The sequence below is a fragment of the Hermetia illucens genome, chromosome 3 (assembly GCF_905115235.1).
Source record: "Hermetia illucens chromosome 3, iHerIll2.2.curated.20191125, whole genome shotgun sequence".
NCBI lineage: Eukaryota > Metazoa > Arthropoda > Insecta > Diptera > Stratiomyidae > Hermetia > Hermetia illucens.
Genome location: NC_051851.1, coordinates 66,483,605 through 66,508,769, shown reverse-complemented (window position 1 = coordinate 66,508,769; position 25,165 = coordinate 66,483,605). Strand labels below are relative to the sequence as shown.

The 25,165-nt window shown below is 39.4% G+C and overlaps 4 non-coding genes across 4 annotated transcripts; all 4 read right to left on the bottom strand.

The window, feature by feature from the left end:
- Positions 1–9,262: 9,262 nt before the first annotated feature.
- On the bottom strand, positions 9,263–9,335 carry Trnaa-agc. The gene has a single exon. It is a non-coding gene; the product is annotated as a tRNA-Ala (tRNA).
- Positions 9,336–9,560: 225 nt separating this feature from the next.
- Positions 9,561–9,633, bottom strand: Trnaa-agc. The gene has a single exon. It is a non-coding gene; the product is annotated as a tRNA-Ala (tRNA).
- A 7,518-nt stretch (positions 9,634–17,151) lies between these two features.
- On the bottom strand, positions 17,152–17,224 carry Trnaa-agc. Its single transcript has one exon. It is a non-coding gene; the product is annotated as a tRNA-Ala (tRNA).
- Positions 17,225–20,872: 3,648 nt separating this feature from the next.
- Positions 20,873–20,945, bottom strand: Trnaa-agc. The gene has a single exon. It is a non-coding gene; the product is annotated as a tRNA-Ala (tRNA).
- Positions 20,946–25,165: the final 4,220 nt, after the last annotated feature.

The window sequence follows — 25,165 nt, the reverse complement described above, 5'->3', positions numbered from 1 at the left end:
GCCCTGTGAAACTTTTTTTTGAATTTTGGTGTTTTTTACGGCTTCTTCAATGAATAAAAAAAAAATCTACTGAATGATTTGCAATTATCCTAGTTTGCAGACCGTAGAAATATGTTCTGAATAAGTCGTGAAAATTTCAAAGAATTTCGTTTGATAGATTTTCAACATGCGGTTTCGAGAAAAACGCATTTAAAAAGTAGAGTACGATTTTTAGCGATAAACCCTTCACTGACCATTAATCTGCTATACCTAGTCCATAAGCCTTAGGTTTCTTGAAGAAACACATGTACAGTCTTGGCTTCAATTCTTGTCCTTTTAACGAAGTCATTCGAATGTCATTCGGACCGATAAATACGAGCTTTATTACGGCGATCGACATAAGTCTGGCATGTGACTTATCACGTGTTTAACACTATAATTTCCGAATGACTCCGAATATCAAAAAATCACTTTGCCCATATATTCTAAACACACAATTGATGCAAAAAAAAATTCGACTTCGCAAAGATCATTACCTATCAAACTATAATTAACAGAAAAGCATGTATGATATGATGATTGAATGAAAGCACTAGTTATACGAAGTTGTTATGTTAATTAACACTTTAGTGCCATATTAGATTCTCACTGCAACCGTGTCTTTTGGCGATATATTAAGCTCCTTTTCATCTTAGAATTCCTCATTCAAGATGATTTCATATTCGGGTACAAATAGCACTTACTAATTTGACACACACAGCATATACATAGCTGAAAATCTCAAAAAAATCACGCAAATACGAAGAAAATTTTAAAGTTTTGAAGTTTTAGGGGTTTTGAGATATATTTCAGTGATTAGAAAATTGAATGAATGATGACATATAGGGAAGCCAACATAGACTCGGATCACTATCTCGATTGACGTAGTGCTCCGGGCTCGAGTTACAAACAACACCGCCTAAAATCTCCTCTTACAATCAGTTGAGAGTGAATACTGAAGCCATCCCCAACAAAGTCCTTCGTGACACCTATAAGGTGGAAACGAATACGGCAATTACCGCAGCTAACAGATGTTCTCACAAACTCCGCCATTTGATACAACGCCCAAACGACCGGGAAGGGCTATGCAGCCCAATGACAGCGAAAAGCAGACTCCGCAGCGCGATAAATAGAAGCAAAGCTCGCTGCTGGCAGGACCTAGTTGGCCAGGTGAATGGGGACCTGCGGGGGTTATAAACTGTTAACCCGAAAAATCAGTGCTCTGCGGAGCACTTGTTTACTCAAGGCCGAGCAAGTGTACTGTATTGTACGGTTACAATTTTCTGCACATTGGCACATTCTGGTTGGCGCATTCAACGCTTGTCTGATGGAGGGCCTTTCCGCTGTTGTCGTGGGTGTGACGAGGCTTGTGCTGATCAGCAAAGGAAAAGGCGAGCTGATCTGCTATCTACATACCGACCACTTTGTTTGCATGACACGGCCAGGATAGTGCTCAAAAACTCATTAGGGGTACACTCGGTGAAGCGATATATACTGTCCTAGATTTATTCATCAGGCAGTTCGGTTTCAGACCAGGGGGATCCACACGCATGGTGTCAGAAATGTTTCTAATTCCGTAAGACGGAAAGATATTCTAGACATATTAGACAATACATTCCAAGTGCTGAGTTATCTGTTACAGATGTCGAGGGATTATTTGAGAAATCGCTCCCTGCTGTTTTAGACGGGGTAGTGCAGGGATCTATTCTAGGTCCCGATCTTTGGACCGCTTATCACGATAATGTGGCAAGACTCAACATGCCAGAAGAGTCGCACCTGGTCGATTATGCAGATGATGTTACAGCACTTTTTGTCGAACGCACTGTTGAATAGGCGTGAAATAGTCTTGACAAATTGATGCGACGGGTACGTGTTAGATGCTCATGTTTCAACCTTGCTTAGGAAAAGTTCGAAGTAGTCATCCTGATTAAAAAGAGAATCCCGACAATGCATCCCATATCGATCGGAGTCGATAATGAAAAATCATGGTTAAGTACGCGTGATTGACCCTTGACTCAAAAATGAGCTTTTTCGAGTAAATCACTTCTGCAGGGGACACGGCAATAGCAAACATTGGGGGTTCTACATCCAGGGACGCGAATGAGTGCAGCGCAATATATATGGTCAAGTAGTGGAGGAGTGGACTCATGCATCTTGCGCAAGTACAACGACGGGGCGCTTTGCGGTTTGCGTCTTCTTATCGGACTGTCTTTGAACCGGCGGTGATGGAGATCGTGGAGGCGATCCCTGTTGCCTTTCTTTAAGAAGCGTAAAGGTATATACAAGGGCAACGGAGAAAAATCAAGGCAGATGGTTGCTTGTGAAAAATGGCAATGTACATTAAATGAGTGGAAAACAAGAAAAGAGGTAGATGGTCTGCACGGCTGGCTCATTGGCAACTTAGGTGCGTGGCTGAACCGACAGCATGATTACATTGACAATTTCCTTGCCTAGCCCTAAACGGCCACCGAAGTTTTTAGTCTTACCTACACAAGATTTGGAAGGCATCATCTCCAAGCTGTGTGTTTTGCAATGAGGTTGTGGACGACGCCAGCCATACATTTTTTCTTGTAGAAGGTGGGATGGGATCCGCCAACAACTTTATTTAAACGCAGGGGAGCTCTCCCCAGATAATATGGTCGGAGAGAGGCTAAGGAGTGTTGACAGGTGGAGATGTGTTGCGTATTAGGTTCGGGTTTTCCTTGTTACCATAAAGGTAGAGGTCGACCGGTGAAGAGTCTGGATGGCAGGAGGTTCTTGAACTAATAGTCCCTTCCTCCTCTCTTCTCCTGTTGCCGGAAGGGCAGCCCAAAGTAATGTGACAAACGTTTTCAAGGGGGTAGGTGTTGAGTTAGTTGTCCGTGGTGTACCGTTGTGGAAGTCCAATATTTTGTGTGTCAATGGATCTACTCAAAAGAAATGGTTTATTTTGTCCAGATCAAAGGCCACGGATCGGGAGAGCGTACGCCAATTTGTTTTTATTCATATTAGAACAATGTTTTTCCACAAATCGATGTATTATTTTCAAGTCTGTATAGTTATAAAATAATTGAATGTTTATTTTAGTTAAAAAAACCAATTTCAAAAGTTGGGTTCCTTTTTTCGTATAATTGTATATCTCCTCTTAATACTGATCTTTTTCGGAATTCACAAAAGAGGTAAATTCAAAAAGTCGAATTCTAGATAGCATATCCCCTGTTTTAGCGTTTAAGAAATATAATTTTACTAAACATAATTCCATTAATAAAACCACTTTCCCAAGCAAAATATTTCACATACTTTCCACCCTTACAAGTTTCAAAGTAATTTTGTTTATTAATAATATCACAGATTTATTTTGAACGTGAACCCTTGGGGCCTTTTCAGTAAAAGGGTAATGAGTTTGATGATATATTCATCGTTGTGGAAAACTTTTTCCTAAAGAATTACCCCAACAGAAAGTAGAAAATACTTTTAATTAAAAGCTATAAATTACCATTCTGATTTGAATGGGAGATAACTAAGGAGTATATATGTAACATTAATCAATTTCCAAGTAATGAGTTTGTAAATTACTGAAAAACCCTAAACTTCTTCGAGCAAATAACTTTTCGACCTTCGACTGCCTCTGTCGGTAAGGCCACTGACATAGTAATTGTGTAAGCGCAAAACAACGTTCAAATGAAAATAGCTTCATTACGTGACTCCACTTTGCGTGATGCGTGTCCTTTCGCTTCTCTTTAGTTTCATTGTCAAGTTCAATGCTCCTGTGATAATCCTTTTAAACAGCATTTGAAAGGATAATCATAGGAATCAAGTCAGACTTATGAGGTTTAATTATTGAGAGCATGTATGAATATTTTGGAATATACATATATAGGCCTATATAATTTAATAAATCTAATCTCATTAGATTGGATTACTCGTGCATGAAAAACTCAACATGATGTCAGTTTTACTTATCAAAAATTCAAATTTTCTGAGTTAATTACATACGAATTGTCTCCCAAAATATTTTCAGCTAATTTCTATCAGTGTTCGCCAATTAACCGCCTACCTCACTTGTCAGTGAATGCTTTCCACCCTTATTCAATCGCCAAGCAAATTAATTATTCTCCTTGTAACAACATGCAAGGACTGTAAATAACACAGTATCATAAAAAGTATGTATAATATATCCTTGTATACTTGGAAAAGGCCTCCCAAGTACTCATATCCTTGAATATATCTTATTTGTGTACCTATGTAAGTATACATTCACAGGACATGTTTGCACACCACCTTGTTTTTTCCTGTAATAAATTAGACTAAGGAAACCATTTAAGGGCTCGCCAACATTCGTACGCAAATGCTCGTATTGTGCAATTTTCAAGGACTGCTTTGTTTGGCAAGGGGTGCTTCGATGAGGAACTTTGGTTTTGGATATTTGACTTGTGTAGGTTATACAAGCGTACTTATGTATATATATATATCCTTATATACCACGCAAATGTTTAAGGGTTACTAATTAACTAAAATACTCCAGTTATTGTGCAGTGAATTACGCGGTGATACGATTATTTGTTGGCAGGTGTTTAAGGTGATAAAGAAGAAAACTTGAATGTGGGGTAGAAGGTAATTGGAGAAGAGGGTCTGGTGTTTTCGTATCAAGTTTAATGTTGGGAAGGTTGACAGTCGCCGAAACTATACAAATGTGTGTTTATTCTTCACTATAAAAAACAGGAGCGGTTTTCCATTATTTTCACATTGGTAGCTTACTATACGCAGTGAGAAAGTCCTTTCGTCCTCTCTGAGGGATAGTTAGCAATAACCTCAAACAAGTCGGAATACTGGAAGCTGGACGCTTCGGGTATGAAGTGTAAGAAATTTCCTAAGCACGTTTTTCCATTCGTATATAGCTAGAATTTCAAAATATTCTTTGATATATCCAACTCCGCCGTTCATATAAGTTCACTATGACATCTTAGATTGCGATAATTTCAAGTGAAATACAAAATGTTGCATTTCTTTGAAACTTTCCAAAAATTGTATGTTATATTATTACTTATAATGATACTTTATACTTCTAAGTTGAATTTCAGGAGGGGGGGGGGGGTTTGGTCGAAATTTCTAAAATATGGTAATACGCTATTATTAATTTTATTTGAGAAGGTATCGTAATGGGACGACTAGATTTTTTATAGGTGCACCATTATAAACTTTTTCAGACTTTTCGGTTGGATAAGTTCTAAGAACGAGATTTTCCTGGACACCGAATATCAGAAATAAGATCAGCTTCTAAAAGTATTAACCTCCATGATATAGCACATGACCATATTCTGCAAAACAAATACAACCACCATTCGCTCTTATGGGGAGCCCCTCCTTAAATTCAACGGAAAATGACGCCTATATGCTTGCTATATGTAAAGGGATTTACAGACCACATGCTCTCACCAAATTTTGTGACAATAAGCTCAGCTGTTTTCGATTGAATCGGGTGTGACTGATAGGAAACGATTGCTTCAAGCGACTCTGTCATAAGGCAGATTCTGACCCATGAGGAGGTGGTAGTAAAAGGTAAAAGGTGGCGTTCCAACACTGTTTCTTTAATATCCAGAAATTACTTTCGCTACGATATCACTAAGTGCTGAAGATATCCATCCAGTACTCACAGCCTTAACTCTGTTTGCAGCAAAACGAGTCCAAGATAACGCAGCCTCCGGTATTGATCGAACCCCCAACAAAGGATCTTTCCCCGCAGAGTGGAAATTACAAAAATTTATATTGATCCTGAAGCCAGGTATGCCGATAGGCTCTTGATATCAAGAATGCATTCAAATCCCTACATCATCGAAGCGCTCGTTGCGGCATAAGCATCAAATTATATTAAGTCAAATCTTCAACTAATTCCGGCAGCGGAAGTTACTTTACGATTCGTATGAAGAATCGAAGATATAGGATATAACGGCCAGATTTCCGCAGGGTTCTGGTTTGTTTTTTTTGCTATGGAATATAATGTATGATCGCGTTCTACGGCTCCCAGTACCTTAGTATACTGTTGTCGTGGGGTGGGTTGGGGTGGTCGTAACATCTCATCTCCTTGAAGTAGAAATTTATGCGAGTGGGGCTACAGGTACTATTGAGCCTTGGTTTGAAGACTTCGGGCTGAAGCTTAACGAATAGAACACGGAGTTGGTATTTTTTACGAAGCGGCGGAAATAAAAAACCATTCATATCTGCACTGGCTTACATACCGTTTGCCCCCACCCATCGCTAAAATATCTGGAAGTAACTTTCGACTCAAGCAGGAGGGGTGCCTTAGCAAGCAAACTAAGCGAATAAGGTTATAGACTGCGTGGCAAACAGCATCGGACCAGGCGATGAATGGTCGGTGGATATACAGGCTAATACCGAACATAAAGGTGTGAACTACACGAGACCATGTCGAGACGAGTTACAATTCGACTCAATTCTTAAGCGCACATATTGAGGACAGAAAGTATTTCCATAAGTTCGGTTTGGATGAAACGCCAGATTATTCTATATATAGGTGCGGCAGAAGATGCAAAGTTTCCTTCGTCTTCCCAAGATTCGAACGCCCAAGGAGAAACCTCGAGGATGAATTGGGGTTCCCTTTAACGGCGAAAAATCTGATTAGTTATATGGTGAAATCGGATACCACGCGGAATGCAGTAGTTGAAGTGGCGAAACAGATGCACAAACGGCTAAAATAAGCAGAAGCTGAAGGGCATAGTAACTACTGCAACTAACAAGCAAACAGCAATTCTCTGGACAGTTAATAAACTGAACAGCTTCGTGACAGGATGAAATTGAATTACTATGCTGAATGATGTAATAAGTATGTTCCTGGACAACAATGTCAAAATTAGACTATGAAATAGTTTTGCATATTCCTGCGAATCAACCTGTTCATATGACATCCTTTCCTTTTCCTCTTCTTCGATGGCGCGATGGGTGAACTCGGTCTCTTGTCTTTTCGGGGCATTGCTTCCAATAAGCTTGATTCCTCGACCACTTCCTCTAGTTTGTTATATTTGACAAGCCGTAGATCTACTTTCCCGTCACGCTCATCGTTTTTTTCGTGGACTATTATCCTTTGCTTGTCCTTTGAATATACATATTTACATATATTCCCGTTTGCAACTTTTGTTGAATGTGTTCAAACTATCGCAGGTTTCAGAGTTTTTAGGTCGGTATCGAAAAGTTCGTACAATGGAGTATTATTCAAGACAAAGTATTTGTCTGAGAAATCAATTGTGGGATGCAACGATTAATTTATCTTTGTCATCGTCTAAGTTTCACACCTGTACATCATAATAGGGGTTATTAGGGAATTTCTTGAAGCACTGAATGGTATATTTAATTTGTTCTATTAATTCACTTCTTAGTTTCTTCTGCCTGCTGCCATCCTAATTGCGCACTAAATAGACGAAGAAGCCAAGGATCGATCGACATCGTTCTGTAGCCCCACAGTAGAAGCAGACTAATGATCATGATATCATGATAATCAAAACTATTACTAACTTCCCCTTATTTTATGATGAAAAACAGTAGCTCAGACATATTCAAGGGTGAAAGTTTCTCATTTCCGCAAAAAAATTTTATTTAGCATATAAGGTAGGTAGCTAAGCCCTGATAAAGGCAGAAAGAAACTCCCGAAATAAGGATTTATATGCAAAATAACATTTTTTCTAAAAAGGAGCGGCTATGTGGTTCTACAACGACTTTTTGAATGTCTTGAGTACTTTTAATTATTTCTGGCAAATACTCGCTACTGATTCCCGAAATTAGTTTGGATTTAAAGATTTTTAGATCTGCACGAATTTACCTCTAAAGAATGACAAATGAAATTTCTTTCTTGTATTTCGAATTATATTTCTGTTTTCTCAAAATGATAAGGTTTGTTATAATTCAACTGTAAAATTACACATAAATGAATACGGCAAGTTTTGGTGAAAACGCGAGCAGCTCCTGAACGGTTGTGAACTGACTGTCAACTTCAATTATTTTTTACAATTTTTTCTAATCAAATATCAAGGCTTACTGCGCCACGGAGAACACCGGTGGTGGCATCTGTCAGTCGAACTTCACAAGCATCGGAAACGATGACTTATCTAATTTAGTGGTGATTAATCTAGTAAAAATTTCTCTAATTTGAAAAGAATATATGTAGGTCTAAAGAGACAAGAACATAGCTTCCGTTGCCTTTTCTCGTATATATTCTAAGAGCCACATAAAGCTCAACTTGGCAGAGGGCCTGAAGAAGGAGGATTGTTGGTAAAGAATTCTAGTAGTATTAATGAAAAATTTTAACCAAAAAGGGAATTTTTCCCATTTGTTTATTTTTAAATTTGTAATGAAAGGAGAGGTTTTTTAGTTAAAATAAAAATTCGTAACCGTTTCTTTTCGCTTTAGTAGATTGTTTTTATTTCTTTGCAGATATATATATATATTTCGTCGACAACTTGTCGCCTTTCTCGGTGCTACGGTTCGAAGCTAGTAGTAAAGCAAATGGGAACAGCCTCAAATTGTGATTATTGTTGAGATTTCAAATTTTAGGCAAAATCCTTCAGTATCAGCAACGGCAGAAACGACGCGATGCAAGCGCGTTGGCTGAGAACCTTAGTTTTGTTGATGTTTACTTTCAGTCCGACCCTGCTTGCTTCATTCCCTAAACTGGAGCCTTTTGGCCAAAATCCATAAATCTGATTAAGCAGATGTTGTCAGCGTAAAATTTGGAGCAAAGATGTCATGGTCGATTGGAGCTCTCCTCATCCTCAGGAGAAGACAGCATGCAAAACTTCACCGATAGTGAGAAGAAATAATATCGGGTACAGGGTGAAACCCTCTTGGCCTCCGATGTGAACTTCAAATTCCTCAAAAATTTTACCTCGAAGTAGGACGAAACATTTTAGGTATTCATATTTCGCTCTGATAATAGCTATTCATTTCTTTGGATCTGGTCAGTGTTGCATAGAGCTGTGCGCTAGCTGTTAAGGGCGTTGAGCAGTTAAACTCAAAACAAAAATTTAAAATTAAATTTAGTTGAAAGGAGTACCCATCCTAGAAGGTGCATAACACCGCCCAATATGCAGCTAAATCAGAGCTGCTTAACCGATCTTGATAATGAGTGTATTGAGTGATAATGGTTAAAGGGCGAGAGTGTTTAAGATACAGTAACAGCGCTGCGCTCATCATTTCTTCGTTGGAGCCATTAACTAAAGGATCTCTGTAGTATTTTGTTTTAAAAAATTAGTTACACTGGAGATGCCGGGCATTGATCCCGGTACCTCTCACATGCTAAGCGAGCGCTCTACCATCTGAGCTACATCCCCGTCGGAAATCGGGTATGTGTTTCCAAAAGACAACTAACAAAAAATCATCTGAGTATCCACAAAAGATATATTGTTGCATGCGTATTTGATTGATATTACTGATCTACAACCGCTTGTCTATATACAAGTTGGCACTGCGCAGACAAAACTTGTCTGAAGCATAAGTCTTGCTAAGAGCAATAACAGGACTTATCAAACTACAGAACGGTAAAAAGGATTATATCCTGGAGATGCCGGGCATTGATCCCGGTACCTCTCACATGCTAAGCGAGCGCTCTACCATCTGAGCTACATCCCCGGTTAAAATTATTTCAACGGTCACCAACTGCGTTAAAATGTTGATCTACTTTTAATCAAGCAAAACCGGAATCAACTTTGGAAACACTCACAACTCTATATACATATACTTAAGGGGTTAGGCTACTCTAGCGGCTTAACAAATCACCATATTTTGGGATATTTTTCAGCGGAGCAAGGAATATGATCAACTGGATAAATATTTGAAAGTAATGCAAAAGAAAGTGGCAACTACACAGTTTGACGAAGTTTACTTTTCTATGCGGAACCAATTGGACCTGCAATTTTTAATTTACAGTGAATTTTTTTTATATATATGTACATAGCTAAACAAATACGTAACATGTAGCTTTTTTAAAACACGACTTAAAAAAAATCAAAATTTTCAATACAAATCGTCCAAAAATTATCTATCAAAACAAAATGTAATGTATCGCAAAAATCGTGTGTACTTCCATTCAGAATGTAGTTACAAATATACAGTTAAAATTTCAAGTCAAGATTTGCTCCAGTTATAAGTTTGACCAACTTGTTTAAAGAAAAATGCATTTCAAATTTTCAATATGTTCACATCGGACCGGGAGTGGTTGCGCCGAAATTCAACGTAGAAGTATTTAGGTCTTTTCCCCACCTGATTCCATTGAGTACATCATTCCTAAGATGTTGGGGCATTTTTCCAGCAAAAAAAGAAAAGATCGGCTCTTTGAAATTTCTACAGTGTGCGAACCCCTTAAGCATATAACAGACATTCATATGTATCCATCTCCACCTGGGAGTGACTTTCACCTGCTGGGCTACTTAGATTTTCAAGCACGGTTTAGCAGCAACACAGTTTTATGTCAGCACTGTTACTGTTTTGTACACTCGAAACTTTAGTGACGTGATTTTGATTTTAGCTCAGTCGGCTAACCACTTCATAGAAACAAACTGAATTATATCTCTGAAATTGCAAACAGATAAAATGATCATTGATTGGAAAATACAAAATTGCCTTCAATTGTTATACTACTCTACATACTCTATATCTCGGAAAGCCCCTCTCTGGTTTTGAAAAAACTTTTAAATAAAATTTTCAAGGGCAATCATATTCATATTGAAGATACTCGTTTCACAATATAACGCATATGAAAACAAACAAGATAATAAAGTCAAAGAAAGTGAAATTTTGCGATCAATGGCACATAATATTTGTATGATAATATGTTTCATTCATCAATTCGGCCATTATAGTATAGTAGTAGTTCTGGTTTCCAATGTCCAAGAGATCTGAAGAGTCAAAGTGTTTTCAAGTTTTGTAACGCAACTCCGCTTAGATCTTAGTGCTTTGATGATAAATCATGAGTTGAGTTGTGGTCGGTGCACTATTAAGGCACATTGGGATGCGATTTGTTTTGGTTTTCTGCTACGTCAGTGAAAACCTAGCATTTTTAAAAGATAACTTAACATACACAGAATATCTTCCACCTCGACCCACTACTTTGTCATCAGTGTGTGCCCAATCGAGACCTCTTGTACTATAAGTACAACATTAGGTAGCTGATTGCTTGAGATGTTCTCAAAAAGTGAAAACTGTTTAAATTTTTGGAAGATTCTCGCAGAGATATTACGTATACAAGCATATGTATCCTTTCAGAAACGTTGTTTTCCGATAGACGGAAAAACTTGCAAGAAGGCCGAAAAAGCCATCGCTGTTACCCGAGCGGCCCATTGCAGAGATTTTTATGATAAACTGAACGCTCGGGACGGTGAAAGAGATCTGTTTCGATTTGTCAAAAGCCGACGCCGACGGGAATATTTAGAACAGATTTCAATGGAATAAATTTTTCACTTTCCGCTTCAATTAGCACCGTCGACATTGTCAAAATGGCGCAAAAGCCGGGTTTCCCGAGAACTGCAGGACTACTGGCTCAGATACACGCTTCACATAGAAGATACCGCGAGAAGTATCGTGCCATTTACATTGCATTGCATACATTGATCTTGATAATGATGCCCGTGTGCCACACAAAACGCAAAACTTAGTGCCAGCGCAACTCGTGCGGTGGGTTAAATTGCTCTATCGTGATCTGAAGAGTAAGGTTCTAAGTCTGGCAGGTATAACGAAACAGCTTCGTGTTTCTGTTGGCATTCATGAAGGAAGCGCCGTCTTGTCATTCCTATTTGCTCTTGTTATGGACGCTGTCACACTCCATCGGAGATCCAGCGCCCTATACATTGCTCTACGCCGATGATATTTTCCTAGTCATCATCATCATCATCATCATCAACGGCGCAACAACCGGTATCCGATCTAGGCCTGCCTTAATAAGGAACTCCAGACATCCCGGTTTTGCGCCGAGGTCCACCAATTCGATATCCCTAAAAGCTGTCTAGCGTCTGGGCCTACGCCATCGCTTCATTTTAGGCAGGGTCTGCCTCGTCTTCTTTTTCTACCATAGATATTGCCCTTATAGACTTTCCGGGTGGGATCATCCTCATCCATACGGATTAAGTGACCCGCCCACCGTAACCTATTGAGCCGGATTTTATCCACAACCGGACGGTTATGGTATCACTCATAAATTGCGTCATTGTGTAGACTACGGAATCGTCCATCCTCTTCTCTCGAACGCAGCCAAGAGTTCGCAATTTTTCTTGCTAAGAACCCAAGTTTCCGAGGAATACATGAGGACTGGCAAGATCATTGTCTTGTATAGTAAGAGCTTTGACCCTATGGTGAGACGTTTCGAGCGGAACAGTTTTTGTAAGCTGAAATAGGCTCTGTTGACTGACAACAACCGTGCGCAGATTTCCTCATTGTAGCTGTTATCAGTTGTGATTTTCGACCCTAGACAGGAGAAATTGTCAACGGTCTCAAAGTTGTATTCTCGTATCTTTATTCTTCCCGTTTGACCAGTTTGATGTTGTTGGTTGGTTTCCTAGTGTCTCATAAAAAAATTGATCTTGGGCAAAGTCAAACGGTGATCTTATGCAACACAGTCCCAGACTGATTTGGACTAAAATAGAATTTCGACGACCGACACCAATGAAATAGATATTATCCCTGTCAGTGGCAGTGATCTCCCGAGAACAGAACGATTTAATTATATTGTATCAATGATATCAGAACTGTGTTATGAAATTGCTTCATGCATCGGCGGAACTTGGATAACTTGGCGTTCTTTGTAATAGACGCACCAACGTGCTTCTCACGTCCCCTATGGTTGCGAATGCTAGTCGACTGTAAAAGACAATTAATAGCGTTTCGGGATAATGGAGACAAAGATGCTGTGTTGCGTAACACGTCATGATCACATCCAAAATGGAGACTCCACGATCAGCATGAGGTTGCACTGGCAGGTTGCTAGAAATATCGCAGGAATACACATGATTAAATACGAAAATGTATGGATAGGAACTTCGACTCGGGATTTCCTAGTTCATATCTTCAGTAGAAAGAGAAAAAAATTCTCATTATTTCTCATGTTCAATAACCTTATTTACAATGAATCTCATTTACAAATGGGACGGTAAGATTAAACTAGGCTACACCAGTTCGCGATTTACTGTAACCAGCAAATTTCATTTCCAACATTTGTTATACACGAAGAATATTCAGTTACGGACACCTACATATCATTTAATAATTAAAAAAATTCAGCAACAATAAGATATAACGTAAAGAGAAAAAGCAAATCTATACTGGCTTGAGGGGGTCATCCCGTGTGAAGGCCGTTTTTTTGGCTTTTTTTTAGAAATTTTTTGTGAAGAACTGGATAAAGATACAAATACGAATTTTTCACCATAGATTTATTAATATCGTGAGCGTACATAGTAATTTTTTTACCCCGATCGCATAGTTGGTTATTGAAATACACGGTAATTTATATACCCATATCCAAAAAAAGGTGTATTTCTGCTGCCACGCTAGAGGACGCTGTGATCATCTTAACGAAAAAGAGTAAACGGCATTTTAATGTACACACTTAACTACAGTTCGCAGACTAGGATTATTAAAAAATATTAAAAGCAAAATTTCTGGTGCCGTGTTAAACTTTTTTTTTATTTTTGTTGTTGTTTCACGGCTTTTTCAATGAACAAAAAAGAAACTACCGAATGTATCGCAATTATCCTGGTTTGCGGACCGTAGAAATATGTTCTGAATAAGTCGTGAAAATTTCGAATAATTTCGTTGGATAGATTTTTGGCTATGATGACAGTCGATTTTCAAAATGCAGTTTCGAGAAAAACGCATTTAAAAAATAGAATGCGATTTTTAGCCATAAAATCTTAACTGGGCATTAATCTGCTATACCTAATCCATAAACCTTAGGTTTCTTGAGGAAACACATGTACAGCCTTGGCTTCACTTTTTGCGAAGTCGTTCGAACGTCATTCGGATCGATAAATACGAGCTTCATTACGGCGATCGACATAAATATGGCATGTGACTTATCACGTGTTTAACACTATAATTTCCGAACGACTCCGAATATAAAAAATCACTTTGCCTATATATTCTACACTATATCCAGATACAATTGATTTCAAAAAAATTCGATTCCGCGGATCCGACACACAGGATGACCCCCTTAATATGAAAAAAAAAGAACGATACTGCACAATTTTGAACAATCGATCAAAAGATAAACAACAGTAGAAACTAGTGTCACCAATATTGTAATAAATAAGTTGTCCAGGAAATTGCAATTTAAAAAAAAATAACTAAGTTCATTTATATTTATATTTGTCGAGAATTGAAAATTCGCTGAGTTAGAAGTTAAATTGTTAACGAATTTTTTATAATATTATTTACCCTCTATTTCTTCTAAAATAATTTAAGTGCATACAAGTAATTATGAATTAATTACGTTGATTTTGCTCTAAACTCCCCAGTAAGGCGTCAGTCCTTCCCTTTATTTAGGGTTCCCCCTCTTTGTTAGAAGCGGCAGGGGGCAAACATTTGGGTCGGCGTGGACTGCCGCAGGGCCACCGTATCCTCTGGCTCCCCCGAAGAGGAAAGGAGGACCGGAGCCACTCATGGCTTAGATGCCTGAATCGGCCCCGTCCATCTCGCGCCCGTTAGGTTTTTGTGATTTGATCCCCCTTCCTTTATTTAGGCAGTTTTGCCGTTTAGCCCCTTTGGGATTGAAATTTTCGGTGGTATCAATCCGCCTCGAGACCTCACGTCTCTATGTGTAAATACCAAACCTTATTAAAATCGGTTCAATGTCTGTCTGTCACACTCAATTTACTCAGAGACGACTGAATCGATTGTTGCAAAATTTGGTGAAAACATGTGGTCTGTGTGTCCTTTTACATGCAGCGAGTGGCACTATTTTGTGTTGCATTTTAAGGGGGGCTCCTCATACATGCAGAAGGAGGGTGTAGATTTTTTTCCACAGAACATGGTCATATGGGGTATCAAATGAAAGGACCCAATTAGTACTTTTCGAAAATTATCATTTTTCTGATATTGGGTGAAACCTAGTGGAGGTAGGGCACAAAATGTGTGCCCCGAAAAATGAAACAGGTCTCTCCCAACCGAAAAATCTGAAAAAAAATCACAGTGAGGCAACTATAAGAAATCTAGGTATCAAAAGACATCCCATCCTGATATTTGCACAAATAAAGTTAATAATAGTATATCACCATATTGTCCCCTTTAAATTCATCCCAGGAGTACAATAGCATAGACGATAATATAGGACATAATCCTGAAAAGTTTGAAAGCAATCCGACTATTATAAAGTTATGTTAGGTCAAAGTTTCGTATTTCCAGTAAATTTATGACACCCAAGACATTTATGACGTCATTAGTATATAAAACGAACTTATATGAACGTGGGAATGTTTTAGCCTTCTTTTTTAGTTATTTGGATTTCAGTGTCAATTGCTCCTGGTAGACATGAGTGTGTATATGTATATGTTAATAAAGCTTGCCGGTACTAACCAATATAATAGACAAGTGTGTTCTAGTTACCAGCGGTTTTTAATTTATCTACCTAACATATATGTATACGTATGCTTTTGTGTGTGAAAGTGCGTGAAGATGCGTTACATCAATTTAGATGCGCACATATATATGCATGCATCGTCATGGGGTAATAGACAATGTTTGTTTATTTAGGGTGAACACAATATTTATGTCGTTGATTTGTATGTGTACATGTGAATATTGGGGTTTGGCAAAATATGCAGAATATTTCGTATTTTTAGCTTTGTACGAATGGAAAATCGTGGATAGCGAGTTTTTCACATAAGATGAAGAAAAAATCTTTATACCTGAAGCGCCCGGCATCTGGTGCGCCGACTTGTTCATATCTGCTGTAGGTTAAGTTCTTCACATTTGCTAATAATATTAAACTCGGAGTGTGAACCGTATGAAGTTGACTATTACCAATATAGTACTTTCCATCAAATGATTCATTTAAATCGCTTTCTAAAAAATAGAGGGCTATGGAATTTTTATGTGTACACGGAATTGTCATACATTAATGGCTCCTCACATAAGCAAACACAAAACCTTTTATACCTAAAGCGTCAAGCTTTCGGTTTACCGACTTGTTTGGCTATTGAGTCATGTGATAAAATCTCTGTGTTGGTTAACAGCCTTGGCGACCATGTTGGTGCCAAGGTGATGCGATCCCATACTTTCATCGTAAAAAGGTGCTACTCCCTTATGAGAAGAAGTTTTAACACGAAACAATTGAGGTTGATATTCGGTTATATACGTTTTCACATTTTTAACAAAGTTCCGATGGTGGATTTAATGCTGTAAATGCGTCGAACGACATGTAGTTTGGTATTTTCATTGGCAGAAATGACACTTCCTTCGATATAAAAATTGATCAATGCCTCCAATGCTCTGGCTATTAACACAGATAGGAGGAACGCGGTCCACGAATCATTGGAAAATATCTCAAATTTCCTTAAAAAATTTACCTCGAGTCAACACGAAATAGGCCGCTCTGATAATAGCTATTCCTTTCCCCGGGATACTGGGGGGGATACTTTTGACAGCATCAAAGCAGTTAAACAAAACAAAAACTAGAAAGTAATGAGGTAAAATGAGTACTCGTCCTGAAATCAGGACACTTTGGCCGATCTTTACAATGGTTAAACAAGGGTGCTCACAAGGTGCAGTGATAGCATTCGCTGTGGTGTAGCTATCGTTTATCACTACTACGTTGGGCACCATTAAATAAAGGATCTTTGTAGTGTTTTGTTTTTAAAAATTAGTTCCACTGGAGATGCCGGGCATTGATCCCGGTACCTCTCACATGCTAAGCGAGCGCTCTACCATCTACCATCCGTCGGAAATCGGGTATGTGTTTCCAAAAGACAACTAACAAAAAATCATCTGAGTATCCACAAAAGATATATTGTTGCATGCGTATTTGATTGATATTACTGATCTACAACCGCTTGTCTATATACAAGTTGGCACTGCGCAGACAAAACTTGTCTGAAGCATAAGTCTTGCTAAGAGCAATAACAGGACTTATCAAACTACAGAACGGTAAAAAGGATTATATCCTGGAGATGCCGGGCATTGATCCCGGTACCTCTCACATGCTAAGCGAGCGCTCTACCATCTGAGCTACATCCCCGGTTAAAGTTATTTCAACGGTCACTAACTGCGATAAAATGTTGATCTATTTTTAATCAAGCAAAACTGGAACCAGCTTACAATCCAACTCTATATATACTCAGGCGTATAACAAACATTTATATGTATCTAACCCCACCTGGGAGTGACGTTCACCTGCTTTGCAACTCAGATTTTTAAGCATGGTTTGGCCACAACATAGTTTGCAGCCAGTATTGTAACCATTTTGTACACTCAAATCTTTAGCGATGTGATTGTGCTGCTAATTCAGTCGACTGGTCACTTTATAGAGACAAGCTCAATCATATTTTCGAAATTGAAAATAGATAATAGTAGCAGCTCACGGATCGCAAAATACCAAACATTGCCTCGAACTCCTATGTATACTATATCTGTACATATCTCTCTGCTTCTGCAAAAACTTTCAAGGCCAATCATATTCAAAATGACTAAACTCGTTTATCGGTTATCTAATACATTCCGACACAAACAAGATACTGAAGCTAATGAAAGTGAAACTTTGCGATCAATGGCGCATGTTATATGTACATTCATACGGTTCATTCATCAATTCAGCTTTTATAGTATAATATAATACATATTACGAGTATGTTCTGTGATCTGAAGAGTCAATTCCGTGTTAGAGCTTTTATCGCATCAAGTGTTTTTAATTGTAATGGAATATTCCTTGCATCTTAGTGCTTTGATAGTCAATGTTGAACTGTGATCGGAGCACTATGAAAACGGATTGCCATGCAATTCATATTCTGTCCCGGGAGTGCCAATCTAGCATTACATATGTACAACTCCACAGAATATCTTTTATTGCCACTCATTACTCTGCCATTAGTGTAATGTCTAATCAAGATCTCTAAGTTGATCCCAGATATCCAAAATTTTGGAAAATGGAGACAATATCAGCATATAGTATGTACACCTCGTGATTGAAAAGCCAAGAAGAATAGAGTGCTTCTTCTTGGGGACGCTGTTGATTCTTTTGTTTTCAGGTAGTCTGGATGTCCATGTTCTTGTTTTTCGAACAGTATGTTGTCAGGCAAAGTTTGTTCAATAACAAACCTCTTGCCGGTGAGATACGATTCGAGAATTTTATGAGTATTCGTAGGTAGCTCTTCCCTGATCTTGTAGATGAGACCTTCATACCAGACCTTGCCATACCAAATGCCTATGTAATGGCAAGGGATCTGGCCGTGCAAGAGGTTCTACTTTCTAAAGCACAGCTTATCTTACCGATGAACTTGTTCCATAGTCCCATGTTTTCTGCTCAACCCAAACTGGTGAGAAGGAATTTCGGTTTCGTCCAAGTGTTGTTTTAGTTGGGGCGGAAGTAGTTTCTCGAATAGGTTTATTAACAGGTTGAGCGGACTTATCGGCCTATAGGACATAGCAAACGTTGGCTCTTTTCTATCCTTCAAGATTGTTTGCGGCAATTTTCAGCATTGTAATGACTTTGAACACCTTGCATGCCTTGTGCCTGGCTCGGGAATGTAGGAGGTCCTTTGGGACACTTCAATCCTTCAGGGCCAATTTACCAAAATTTGACGTCTCCTTAAGCTGATGCGTGAGTTCGCGCTGAAACTTGAAAAACAAAGAAAGAGAGTATCATTCGTACCTAGCGATAAAAATAGAACACACGAGGTAAAATTGGAAAATATAAAACAAGTCGGTAAACCGGAAGCTCGGCGGCTTTGTTTGCTTTTTTTGTGCAGAACTATTTCATTTGTACGTAGCCCATTATGTACATGCATTTAGCATGTCAGACTACTCACTTTAGTGTGATATTGGTATTTAATTGGAGTAAATTTATACGGTAAAGTCAACTTTGAGGTACTATAATTTTGTTAGTGGTAGCATGATTTTGATCAAACTTGGGGATAATCTGCTTCATATTATATTCTATACTACTTTTTATAACCCTAGGATAAACTTAAAGCAGGGTTTTTACTCAATTTCCCCAAAAATATGATAATATACTTTTATTGACTTAATTTGGGCAGATATCGATATAGAGAGAATTTTGAGGCCTACACGCCATATAGAGGCAACTTCATGATTTTTTTCAGATTTTTCGGTTGGGTAGCTTCTGAGGATGGGTTTATGCTTTTGACTGCCAATTTTAATCACTTTTTAATATGCAACCCATCTAAGATATTCTTTATTTTGAGCATTATGCTCTGTACTATTGCATAGTATGAATGAAGTTTTCACTATTTCCACAGTTCAGGCATTTGGGTTTTGTTGTTTTACTTTGGCAATGTTCCCGAGGTACCCGCAGTTGTAGCACTGCCGCTCTTGCTGTTCAAAATGCTCTATCCCACAAACTAATAGTAAATTTTCAGGAAACAGTCAAATGTGAGCTAGTATAGCATTCTTAATAATAGTACGATCTACACAAACTTTCCAGTATTCTTGCTCTCTTATATGATCTATAGATCCGGAATAGTCTTAGGGTGTTTTCCAGTTGATTTACAAAACGGGTAGAAATATGCCATTATTAACTTTATTTGAACAAATATCTAGAGTTTGGCGACTAAATAGCTTACCGGGGCAGCATAATTTTTTCAGAGTTTTCAGCTGGGTAGTGTCTGATCTTATAAGTACATTTTTTCGTAGTGGACAACCTTTGGCGTTCACAAGAATCGGCTCTCAATCCACTTTTGCGTATAATAATATGTTCGATTTGCAGATGATATCGGAGTAACTATCTTAGCCCAGCATGTCAAAGAGAACGAGATCTTCACAAATAAGCATATTTGGAAAATTAGATCCGGGCCTGATGAAGTTGTTCTCACGTTCGTAGAACATTATATTGAAACGAAGAAAGAAAAGAAAAAGAAAGAAAAATCTGTAAAGATCTGGATTATCTGGGTTGACCAGAAAGTAATCCTCATCTTGACACTCTAGAAAGAAAAGCGTTTACTGATATCTTGGCGAATACAGTGGGGCACATGCTATATTCAGAAATAACTTGGAGTGTTGCAGTTGTTCCACTACACATCATGAAGGAATAACAATGTGCTGAGGAAGGAGGAGTTTCAGAGGAAGATAATGAATAGCAACACTGGTCGCAGTTAGTAACTGATTTTGCCCCGCGACGTAAAACTGTATAGCAGTAGATACATACATATTGATGAAAATCGCAGTTTTTTTCAAATAATGTCCTTTTAGTAACAAGAGCAAACTTTTCCAAGAGGATGTCTCTTTTTCTAATCAAATTCTTGGTGACTATTTTATCTAACTTAATTTATTGAAGCCGTTTTCATCAATGGTATTTTAGTTGTAAATCATTGTTCAAATTAGGTATTGAGAAGATACCAGCCATTGGCGATAGAAGCCAATTCCATGCAGAATAGAATTTCCTCCTTCCTCTATAAAATAGTATGTACGGTTGTACTTGGTACGGTAAAACTACACTTAATACATTTGGCAATCCACTAAATAACATTGCACTTAAACCAATTGGCATGATCAATAAGTAGCGGAAGCCTAACCCATACAATGGGTATGTATTGTGTATCATTTATGTAAGGTTAACTGGGCTTTATTTAAACCGAATTTAGGTCTCGAAAGTCTCAACTTGTCTCTAACATTGTGGCATTACCAGATTTGAAGAACGGTAAAAATAATATCCTGGAGATGCCGGGCATTGATCCCGGTACCTCTCACATGCTAAGCGAGCGCTCTACCATCTGAGCTACATCCCCGTTGAGGACCTACCAAACACTGTTTAATTTTTTGATAAATTTGACCCACTTTTATCCAACAAAGTGAATGCAAGATTAGTTCAAATCGTATCTTTTCTTCATCGTATCGATGGGCGTGCTGTATGAATAGCAAATAACATAGCTGGGCGACAATGCCACTCTATGGACGCAACCAGTAGTTACTATTTTATGGACCATGATAAGATAGTAGATTAATTAATATTCAAAACGTACTAAGATATTACCATATCGTCTAATCAACAAAAGAAGTGTGAGTATAGTTTTTCCAATGGTGCATAATAAGCATTGTGCGTAGTTAGTGATAATTTTTTTTTTGGAATTTTCAAGGAAAGTACTGTGTAGATATTACAGAAATCGTAAATAATTGGAATACCGCTACCATGAATTTAATAAAGCCTCGGACTGGACGGATTACAAAACGACGAACCCGGCAACGACAAAGGAATAACGATTTGCGCATTTTCTCATGGAACGTACAATCCCTGTACAGACCGAATGCTGCTGAGCAGCTAGCCGATAACTTGTCGCAAAATAGGGCTGATGTAACAGCGTTACAGGAAATGGGTTGGGCAGGGACCGGTTTCCGCTACACCATATATTATAGCGGCCATCCAGTCAACTATGTGCTCGGAGTAGGTTTCTTAGTCAACCAAAAAAAAAACCTGCTGTTATCGGCCCTGAAAACATAAGCGAAAGGCTATGCACCCTGCCCCTACAGAGGGGACTGCAGAGTCAGAGAAGGATACCTTCTACGAGGCAGTAGAACGAACCCTCGATGCCTGCCCCAGATAGGATATCAAAATCACACTTGGGAATTTTAACAGCCAAGTAGGGAAGGAGCCCGTATTCAGGCGATACGTTGGCTCCCATAGCTTATACCAAAATAGAAATGATAACGGACTGCAGATTATTCAATTAGCAGTGTCACACGAAATGGTTGTTGGAAGCACCTGGTTTGCGCGGAAAGCGGTTTACAAACATACATGGCCTCTCCAGACGCGACCAAATTGACCACGTATTGATCGAATGCCGCCACCTGTCAGCCTCAGTCAGGACATATAGGGGGGCCAATATAGACTCGGATCACAATCTCGTTGGCATGGTGCTCCGAGTTTGAATAACAACACCACCCAGAATCTCCTCTGACAATCAGGTGAAATTTAACACTGAAGCCATCCATAACACAGCCCTCCGCGACACTTATAAGAGGGAAATGGATGCCACAATAATTGCAGTCAACAGAGGACCTGGAGATGAAGCATCAACAAATGATCTTCACAATCACCTGAAGAACGTTATCATGGATACGGCCACAAACATACTTGGCCCCAGCCGCAAAAGGAGTCGGAACGGCTGGTTTGACGATGAATGTAAGCTAGCAACGGAGCGGAAGAATGCCGCATACCGAGTAATGCTGCATTCTCAAAGAATGCAGGCACGCGCGGAGACTTATCACGAACTCCGTCGAGCGGAGAAGCGACTTCACAGACGGAAAAAGGAAGCCTGGGAGAACCAACAAGTCTGTGAACTACAAAAGTACATTGAGCAACCGCACCAGGCGCGGAAGTTTTACCAACAAATCAGCAGGATGAAGCCTTATACACCTCGATGCTCATCCTGCCGAGACAAAGAGGGAAATCTGATTTCGTACAGAATGGGCATATTGGAGGATGGGTTGAGTACTTTGATGAACTACTGAACAATCAGAACATCGGCGAATTGGAGGTCCCGCCAACTGAAGACGATGGACAAATACTGCCACCACCAAGTTTAGGAGAAACAGTCCGTGCAATTCATCGGCTAAAAAATTATAAGTCGCCAGGAGCCGATGGAGTTACAGCCGAATTGGTTAAATATGGAGGCGACCAGTTACACCAAGTGGTTCATCAACTTGTGCTCAAGGTATGGGACAGCGAATCAATGCCTGACGATTGGCAACGAGTCATTATCTGTCTCATACATAAAAAGGGAGATATCACACAGTGTAGCAATTATAGAGGTATCACGTTGCTGAGTACCATCTATAAGATATTCTCCACTATCTTGCTAGGCCGGATAGCCCCATACACCCAGAACATAATTGGCCCATACCAAAGAGGCTTCACTCCAGGCAAATCAGCATAAGATCAGATTTTCTCTCTGCGGCAAGCGATGGAAAAACTGTTGGAATATGGACAACAGTTGCACCATCTGTTCAACGACTCTAAAGCCGCCTATGATAGCATAGTCAGGGTAAAACTGTACACGGCCATGAGAGAATTCGGTATCCCGACGAAATTAATAAGACTGACTAGGTTGACCCTCACCAATGTGCAAGGCCAGATAAAAGCAGCCGTATCACTCTCAAGACCATTCGACATCAGCAAGGGTCTACGACAAGGGGATGCTCTATCATGCGTCCTCTTTAACCTGGCCCTTGACAAAGTGATCCGTGATGCTGAGGTAAATGCAAGAGATACGATCCTCTTTAATTCCACCCAACTGCGGGCTTATGCTGACGATATCGGTATCATGGGAAGAACCACCCGAGCCGTACAAACTGCCTTCATTCAGATTGAGCAGGCGGCGCGAGATCTTGGACTGCACATCAATGAAGGCAAGACAAGATATATGGTGGCAACGTCAGCACCGAAGACGAATCAACCAACAAAATCAAACCGCACTGGTCAAACGGGAACAATAAAGATAAGAGAATACAACTTTGAGACCGTTGATAATTTCCCCTATCTAAGGTCGAAAATCACAACCGATAACAGCTAAGATGATGAAATCCGCGCACGATTGTTGTTTTCTGCCAACAGAGCCTATTTCAACTTACAAAAACTGTTCAACTCCAAACGTCTCTCCACAGGGTCTCTCTTACTGTACAAAACAATGATCTTGCTAGTCCTCATGTATTCCTCGGATACTTGGGTTCTTAGCAAGAAAAATTGCGAACTCTTAGCCGCGTTCGAGAGAAGAATCCGCAAAAGAATTTTTGGTCCCCTACATGAGGATGGACGATTCCGTAGCCTACATAACGACGAAACCTATGAGCGATACCATGACCGTCCGGTTGTGGATAAAATCCGACTCAATAGGTTACGATGTGCGGGTCACTTAATTCGTATGGATGAGGATGATCCAGCCCGGAAAGTCTATAAGGGCAATATCTATGGTAGAAAAAGAAGACGAGGCAGACCCTGCCTAAGATGGAGCGATGGCGTAGGCCAGGACGCCAGACAGCTTTTAGGGATATCGAATTGGTGGACCTCGGCGCAAAACCGGGATGTCTGGAGTTCCTTATTAAGGCAGGCCTAGACCGGATACCGGTTGTTGCGCCGTTGATGATGATGATGATGAATTTAGTTAATAAACAAAATCTGCATTTAATGATATTTGATTGATTTCAGGTTGCAGCTGTGAAATAGCTTATTGCAATCTGTGTATTGCTCTTTATTGGAATGATCAACTACTTCCATCCATCTTAAACATTTGGAATGCAGAATAAACTATTGTTTTCCAGGCTTCGCGCAAAGGAAACCCTTATCCATCTGTTTATCACAGAGACTTTTCACAGAAACGGTGATGCTTACTGACACGAAATTCGGTGGGAATGTTTGAACTGTGAGCTCATCCGCATGCGGTGAATGACATCGTTATACTTTGAGTTTGAGAATGAGGGAGGTGAAACATTTTTTTCACCGAATATAGCCATGTGCAATAGAAAATGAAAGGTCTCGATTAGTACTTTCTGATAAAGGTTTCAGTTTTGACATTAGTTTCAAAGTAGAGAAAGAGGTCCTAGCAAGGAGTTACTTAAGATAAGGGGCCATTTCTAGAAAATACCCATTGGAAAAATCTAATTATGTGACATCTAACTCTCAAAATACACACCATGTCGATATCTGTTCGAATAAAGTTAATAATAGTATATGATTGCATTATTAGGGCAGTCTGCACGGGGCACTGGCCCATAGGGGACCATGCCGCTAGGCTCGGCATACCCTACAGCTCGCATTGCCGAAGCTGCGGAGAAGGAAGAGAAACCCTCATGCACTTTCTCTGCGATTGCCCAGCTCTGGTTAGAGTCAGGTTGCGGACAGAGATTTATAGCTGCAGGGTCGGAGAGTTGCTTTCCTTCGTGAATGCTACGGGCTGGCTCTGAAGATCCGAGCCGGCTGGACTCTGCTTCCCTGCTCCCATAACAACAGTCACGG